Source organism: Sprattus sprattus (genome assembly GCF_963457725.1).
Source record: "Sprattus sprattus genome assembly, chromosome: 16".
Taxonomy (NCBI): domain Eukaryota; kingdom Metazoa; phylum Chordata; class Actinopteri; order Clupeiformes; family Clupeidae; genus Sprattus; species Sprattus sprattus.
In genome coordinates, this window is record NC_137914.1 from 23,752,294 (window position 1) to 23,760,238 (window position 7,945).

A 7,945-nucleotide genomic window follows, 5' to 3' on the forward strand; every position below is an offset into this window, starting at 1 on the left:
TACACAAACACACACACACACACACACACACACACACACACACACACACACACACACACACACACAAACTAAATGCAATACAAGATTTGGATTACATATGAACTGCTGAGTTATAAAGAAGCGGACAATTCTAACTGAATGTTCAAACCCTCTCACACACAATATCAAACTCTCTCTCACTCACTGTCCAATTCTTTCACACATTTTATTAAAATCTCACAGTTTGTGAGGCGGTAGTAAATAAGGACATTGACACAAGTACTGTACTTAGGTATAACTTCGAGGCACTTTTTCTTAACTTGAGCAGGTCCATTTTATCCTACTTTACACTTCCACTCCACTTCATTTCAGATATATTGTACTTCTAATATTTCTACTCCATTACATGAATTGGACAGTTTTAGATACTAGTTACTTTTAAGATGAAGACTTTACAAAATGGATAATATAACAAGCTTGAAATACAACAAATTGTTAAAGATTAAACCAGTGTTTTCCAACCTTTGTGGTTTCTGACGTATGACAAAACGTAGTGTGGAGTAGGGGTCTATGTCTATGGGTTGTTAACAGCTCCACCACCAGCAACTGTGATTTTTCTCTCTAAAGAAGATTTGGGACACACGCAGACATACACACACACACACACAAACAAACCTCCACATTCACACACTTATTCTCCTGCTGGCACACATTAACAGGAGTGCAAATCAGCAGTTGTAATTCCTGACTTATGAACAACCAGTGGGGTCATCCTAGGTTGTTTGCAGGAGATAGCTAAGTTTGTGCTTGTTTTTGAGTACTTACCTGGATTTGTGTTGGTATGTGTGCATGTGTGTGGGTGTGTGTGTGCGTGTGCATGTGTATGTGTGCGTGTGTGTGTGTGTGTGTGTGTGTGTGTGTGCATGTGCGTGTGTGTGTGTGTTTGCATGTGTGTGTGCGTGCATGTGTATGCATGCCAACTGGCCAAATAGATGCCACTGCTTGGCCAAATAAGGGGGGGGAACTCTAAAGGAGTATTCTACTGGATAACTAGAGTACGTCTGGAACTCCTGTTCCTCAAAATGCATGTTCTTCCACACGCCCTGCGGTCACACATTAACACACCCCACACAATTCAGACAACGTGCGCTTACTGTCAGGAAACACATTTTTTCACATCGAATATCCCTCATGCATTTTGTAAAGATTATATTCAAATGTTGCATTACTTTATTTGTACTGCTTTACATTACGATTGGCTTAACTTTGCTTTTCATGAAGATTGGTTTAACATTGTTAAATCCATGAACAAACTTATAGTGTTACTAAATTTAGAGTGATATCAAATGCCAGCGTGTGGAGTTTATGTTACAGTAACTAATGAATATGACTTTACCTCCAGGGTCCCTCATTAGATAATACCACTGAAATAGCTAACTTAAACTAAGCACGGACACCACGATACAGAAGGTAATGTGTTGTAATGTGAACAACCACATATAATACACAGAATGCACAGGAATACACATAAACATTATTTTTCACTTGTCCAACAACAGTAAATAATAATGATAGGTAGTCCTGGGCTGCATTAATGAAATGTTCTGGAACATTACAGTACATTATATCAGTCAGTCAAGTATAGGCTAAAACGTACATTCCCACTTAAACGGAAGAGGACCTTCAGGATTAACGAAAGTCATAGGCCTTAGAATCTCCAGTGTCATCACAAACAGAACAGTCACACAGTCAGACACCCTCTACAAAAGCCAATGAGGACGTAGAAAAGAAGGCACACCTCCCTTTTCTTTTGTTTCATAATCGGCCACAAAGAAGGCATGCCAGACACCATGACAGGCACAATGAAGAGCCATAAAGTATGAAATGGGCGAACGCCATTTTGGACTCACTTGTTTAGATGCTTTAAAAAAAAGTGCATGAAGCCCCTACACTGCTTGGACCCTGATATTATGATAGTGTATAATCCTGTCCTGTTATAAATGTTGATACTTGTATGCCTACATGAAGCATTTACGCTACATTAAGTATTGTATTCAAAACATTCTTGCCTTCAACTAATAATCCTACATTCTATATAGACATGCATATTTTTCCAAAGTTTACATACGGTTGCTTATGTAAACATTTAAATTATACAAAATACTCAAATCTACCACAACATATCTGCCGTAAAGTCACAATCATCTTAATATTCACTCGACAGGTCTCATAAACCGCAGAAAGTAATACGATGTACAATAAACTTTTTGGTCTACAGTTGCCAGAAACATAATCATTCAAAAAGAACACACTTTCATCAGAATGGAAAAGATCTTGTTATTTCACTTCATTCTCTCACTTTCTGCAGTGGACATATAACACACCGCTGTGCGGTACGTCAAGTCTACACAGTATGCTGTGATGACACACAGGACACACAGGTCCAGGACACCAGTGACGGTGCAAAGGGCAACACCACATCTGTAAAATGTAATTAAACTCGCTTTATGTCTGAACTAGCCATGTCAGGCATTACGTAAGTCCTCTGCCGAAATGCTTAGAGGCAGATTTAATCTGATAAAGATATATCTCAGAAAGAGTATGGCCAAGGGTTATAACCCCTCTATCCCCCCCGTAAATTACGCCTATGAGTATGGCCTTAAATTAAATTTAAGACATCATAGCATAAAGCATTCAAACAAGTCACAACAATTTCATATGATTTACTACAATTTCATCTAGTTGTTCATTTCAGCTGTGCAGGAGTAGGCCTATTATGGCGCATCAGAATCCTGGCAATATGTATGCTGCAGAGTACGGCCATAAAGGCAAGCTACCCACCTCACGCAATAAAAAAGATACATCTCAGAAAGAGTATGGCCTTAAATTAAATTTAAGACATCATAGCATAAAGCATTCAAACAAGTCACAACAATTTCATATGATTTACTACAATTTCATCTAGTTGTTCCTTTTCAGCTGTGCAGGAGTATTATGGCGCATCAGAATACTGGCAATATGTATGCTGCAGAGTACGGCCATAAAGGCAAGCTCCCTACCTCACGCAATTCCTACCTCACAGGACGGCAGGAATATGTTGCCCTTGGCAATCTCTCATCAAGCATTAGATGCGCTACCTCCGATGTCCCCCAGGGGTCAGTCCTGGGGCCCCTGCTCTTTTTAATTTACATGCTGCCCCTGGGGAAAAAACTATGGAGCCATAACATCCAATTCCACTCTTATGCGGATGATACACAAAACTACCTTTGAACTTCACCTGACAAACACCTGGCACTATCACGGACTACCAAATGCCTGGATGACATCCATCACTGGATGAGCAACAACTCCATACAGCTAAATGGCGACAAGTCTGAAGCCATTTTTATTGGCACCCCCCATCAAACAAAAAAGGATTTTATCGATATTACCCACATCACCATCAATGGTCACCCCACCCCTATCTCCTCACTCGTCACAAACCTGGGTGTCAAGCTGGACTCATCTTTGTCCTTTGATGCACATCTATCTGCCAAACTTCACTCTACCACATGAGACACATCTCAAGGCTGAGACCCTCTCTACCGAAACATGCTGCAGAAAAGCTGGTGCACACATTCATCAGCTCCCGTCTTGACTACTGCAACTCTCTGCTGGCAAGTCTACCAGCGAAAACCATTCAGAGGCTGCAGTATGTTCAAAACAGTGCTGCCCGGGTTCTCACCCGGACACGGAAATCGGAACACATCACCCCAGTCCTCCACTCCCTCCACTGGCTTCCAATTAACCAAAGAATCATTTTCAAAGTCATTGTCCTAGTTCACATGGCCATAAACACTACCGGTCCAACCTATCTCCAGGCCTTAGATTCACTCGCTGCTTTCAAATCACACCTCAAAACGTATTCATCTCTGCCTTCACCAAAAGTCCTGGTTTCTGTTTTTTTTTTTGGCTTTTAGATTGCGTTGTTTACATGATTCTGTCCTAAATTGTTCTGTTTTTAATACATATTCTTTAATCTCATTATAATCTTATTAATTATTTTAAATGAATGTATTATTTTTTGTATTTTATATAATCCTATTTTCTGCACATCTTTAGCACTTCTATTACTTTTTATTATTGTTGTGATTGTTTATACCATGTTAAGCACCTTGAGACTTATACTTTAAAGTGTGCTATACAAATAAAATCCATTATTATTGTTGTAAGCTAGGACTTGAGAGTAGGCATGACGATCAGTAGTTTTTTAGTGTGGGATGGGAATTCTGAGATGGTGTGAAGAAAATACTTGAACATAAAAATGTAAAGTGTGAAGAACATCCAAAGAAAATAAGGTAAAATAGATAATCATGTGTAATTCTGGGCTTCTGATAAGGTCATTTATATTGAAAGCTGCTGTCATGTGGCCATTTGTGGTATCACATCCAGGGCCAGTCAGATATTCTTACTGTCACAGGTGTGTGAGCACAGTGGGAAGGGGAGGGATTCAGTTGTTTTCCAAGGAGAACTAGGTATTTATTTAAAGGCCTTTAAGGTCTTTACTCTAAGCTTTTACCAAAAACAATCCTATCCCTGGTTGGCCTACGTAAGGATCCTAGGTATTCTCTTAATTACTCTATCAAACACACTGTTACATACTCCAACAGTGTGAAATGTGTGACAGAAAAACAACCAATAAAGTAACTAGAATGCGTTTCGTGAACGAACTGCGAGAGTGTGCTTGCTCTGTGACAGAGAGAACAAGTGCCTATGAATTAACATGTATTTACATCTACTCAATCAGTGTAGTGGGGCCTTCTTCCAATATATTTTAGCAAGCAACCAAGCTCAACCATTATATTTTGGCTCCACTGACGTTTAGACATATGAGGGTATCTCAGAGTTTCGTTATACTGACTTACTGAGCTAAGTGAATTGTTGAAATTGCTATCTTGGTAAAAGGAAACATCTCTGCAACAATATTAGAATGAATGCGGTTACATAGCCAGCTTTACTTAAAGTTTATTGTAAGATAGGCCTATATGTTAGACTTAATGCAGTTAGAGTTAGTCTGTAGGTGTAGTATCAAACGTAAGCAACACTTTTACTGTATAGATAGAGAGCACGTGTATCACATTGGTTTATAGTCTGTCAAATTAGTTCTAGTTATTGGTGTTCGTTGCCATACAAAGTTAGTCTTCTCTTATAAGCCTAGGTAGTACATCTGATTAGAGCTAGCAACCATGAATTGCAGATTAAGGGGTCCCCTATCTCAGTGTTCATTTTGGCAGCTATTTTTAGATTCAGTCTTAAGACAAAAATGCATATTAGTTTTAGTCACATTTAGTCATAGTTATCCTTCTTAGTTTCAGTCTAGTTTTCGAAAACTCATTACAATTTAGTCTAGTTTTAGGCACATTTAAAATTCCATATTATAGCCACATTAAACTCATTCCCTTCCCTTCTCAGGCCCAGGGACCTCCTGTGTTGTGTCAACTGCATAGTAGTCTAGCTTGCAGTACTTACATTGTGGATGCAATTAGTCTCCAAGATACAGATCTCATGCCTACAGCTGAATTCGAATTTGTTTGTAATAAATAATCGAATGTGATGATGAAGTACGGTACGCAGCGTCTTAACTGAAGCTCAACTCAACTATAACAGCAGCTAGCTTGCCGCTAACTGAAAACACATCGGAACACAGTGGCTAGCTAGGTAGCTAGCTGCTAATAAGTAACATATATAAGTAACACATCAGCAGTAATGAATCAAGTGTACTGATATTAAATGTACTACTAAATGTACTACTAACATGCCATTCTTAAATTAAAGCCAGTGACATGATGGTTAACGATTAACGAGTTAACGATGGATACCGTTAATTAGCATACCTAGCTAGGTAGCATTACCATTGGATTTCAATGGCAGTTATGCTAGCTCTGGCTATCCAGTCAAAGGAGCCTTGTTTCTGGACACGTATCACTTGACGAGCGAGGGCAATACAGTCATCTGGAAAGTTTAAAATGATACTAAACGAAGGGAAATCTACTGTATGGAGAATTTTCTGCTCAGTAGACAATGCAGATTCGAATTAGGCTGGTGGATATGTCCAATGTAAGAAGTGTGAAGTTTTAATGAAATATGATTGATGCAACTGTCGTTCTCCATAACAACTTGGATTAACCTGGATGGCTGGATGAAGTTTCAGACCGAACGTCAAAGATCTTCAATGGCAAGACTTGTCGGTTGTGCCTCTGTTGGTGTCTCGTAAAACGTGAATTTTATTAAAGCATAGCGTGTGTATTGTGTAGCTATTTCATTCCGAGATTGCAGGGGAGTGAAATGCTCCGCTCTGCTGCTGGTATACAGACAGCCGGAAAGGTTAACAAACGGAATGAAATAGCTACACATTACACACGCTATGCCTTAATAAAACCCACGTTACTCACATACTGGTTAACACTGTTAGAGCGGGTGTATAAACTGTACCTGAAACTGTTGCCACTACATTCGTTTTAATATTTTGCACTCTCTATCTAACCACTTCTGGCATTTAAGAGAGCTTCTCCTATGTCAACTGATCTAATGTCAGTTGGCTAGAGTGCGTGACGTCACAATGGCTCAACCTTCCCCATGTTAGTCAATGAGAGAAAAAGGGGATGAAAAAGAGGGATAAAAAAGGAGTGGCAAAGAGTATCGCCACGAAAAGTCATAGCAGCTTGCACGGGATCGGGCCGGACGTTTTGGTGTTTGAATGGCGTCTCTAGCTCAATCGGGCGAGGAGTAGTTAGCTGCAAGAAAAACGTACGGAATAAATAAATAAATAAAGAAAACTTGACGATAACAATACTGTGCTTCCCTTCGGGCAAGCACACTAATAAATAAATAAAATAAAATAAAATGAATTATTAAAACCGGTATTGTATCCCAGATTATATACAGATTAGGTTCTTCCATGACAGAATGACAGTATAAATAAAAAATGTGGGCCTATTCATGCAAACAAGTGGCCTATTCATAAATTACCTTTTTTTAAAAGAGACTGCCGCGTTTACAACTTTAAAAAAAGTTAAAGAATTGTAATGGGAGAATTCCAAGAATGCTGGTTTGCTGCCAGGTGCTGATTCTTTTGTGAATGGAGGAACAGTTAGCCTAAGAAGAGGCACATGTTCCCTTAGATGGGCTATTCACCACTATGCAGTTGAATGGACACAAACACACACATTAACATCCATGCATACACACACAATTGCAACCGTCTAAACAAATATATGTAGATACACAGAAACACAATAGCCTACTGCAAAATAAACAAATTTGAAAGCTCATTATTGCCATCTAAAACTTTCAAGTTTAGACATAATACATAATACATTGTGCTATAGAGCCAACTGGATATACCGTAGTTAACTACAGCTGAATGATCAGACATATGGCCCATACAAACCCTTAACTACTCATTTACTTATTAATTAGAAATTATCATTATTTATTTATAATGTATCCCTTCAGATTCATTATTAATGAGGTAATTATGTTCCCATGAGTAACGGTTTTTAGGGCTACCAACAAGTCACACGAATAATTAAAAAGTCTGTAAGGTAAGTAATTTCGGAGAAAGGTCCCGGTTCATAACTGACATCAGCAAAATGATGTGAGCGAGGTGTGGGCTAGTTGTTATGACAACCGGCGGTGCCCCTCCCACCGGTCTATGCCACAGCATCACTTGCCGGTGTCGTTCAGAGGAAAACATGCGGGAGACTGATAGTCTATCGACTCATTGGTCGAATTATTGGCCACTGGTTCAGGTTACTCTCGTAGTAGGCTATAGGCTAAGAAGCTCCTACAGTATCATTTTACCGGTTTGGATATGAAATTTGAGGGTACTGTTGCGAGCCAGTGTTAGGCTACTGTCAAACACAATATAACATCTTAAACCTGTACAATATACCCTTATTAACTCCGTTAAATAGAAAATATCGGA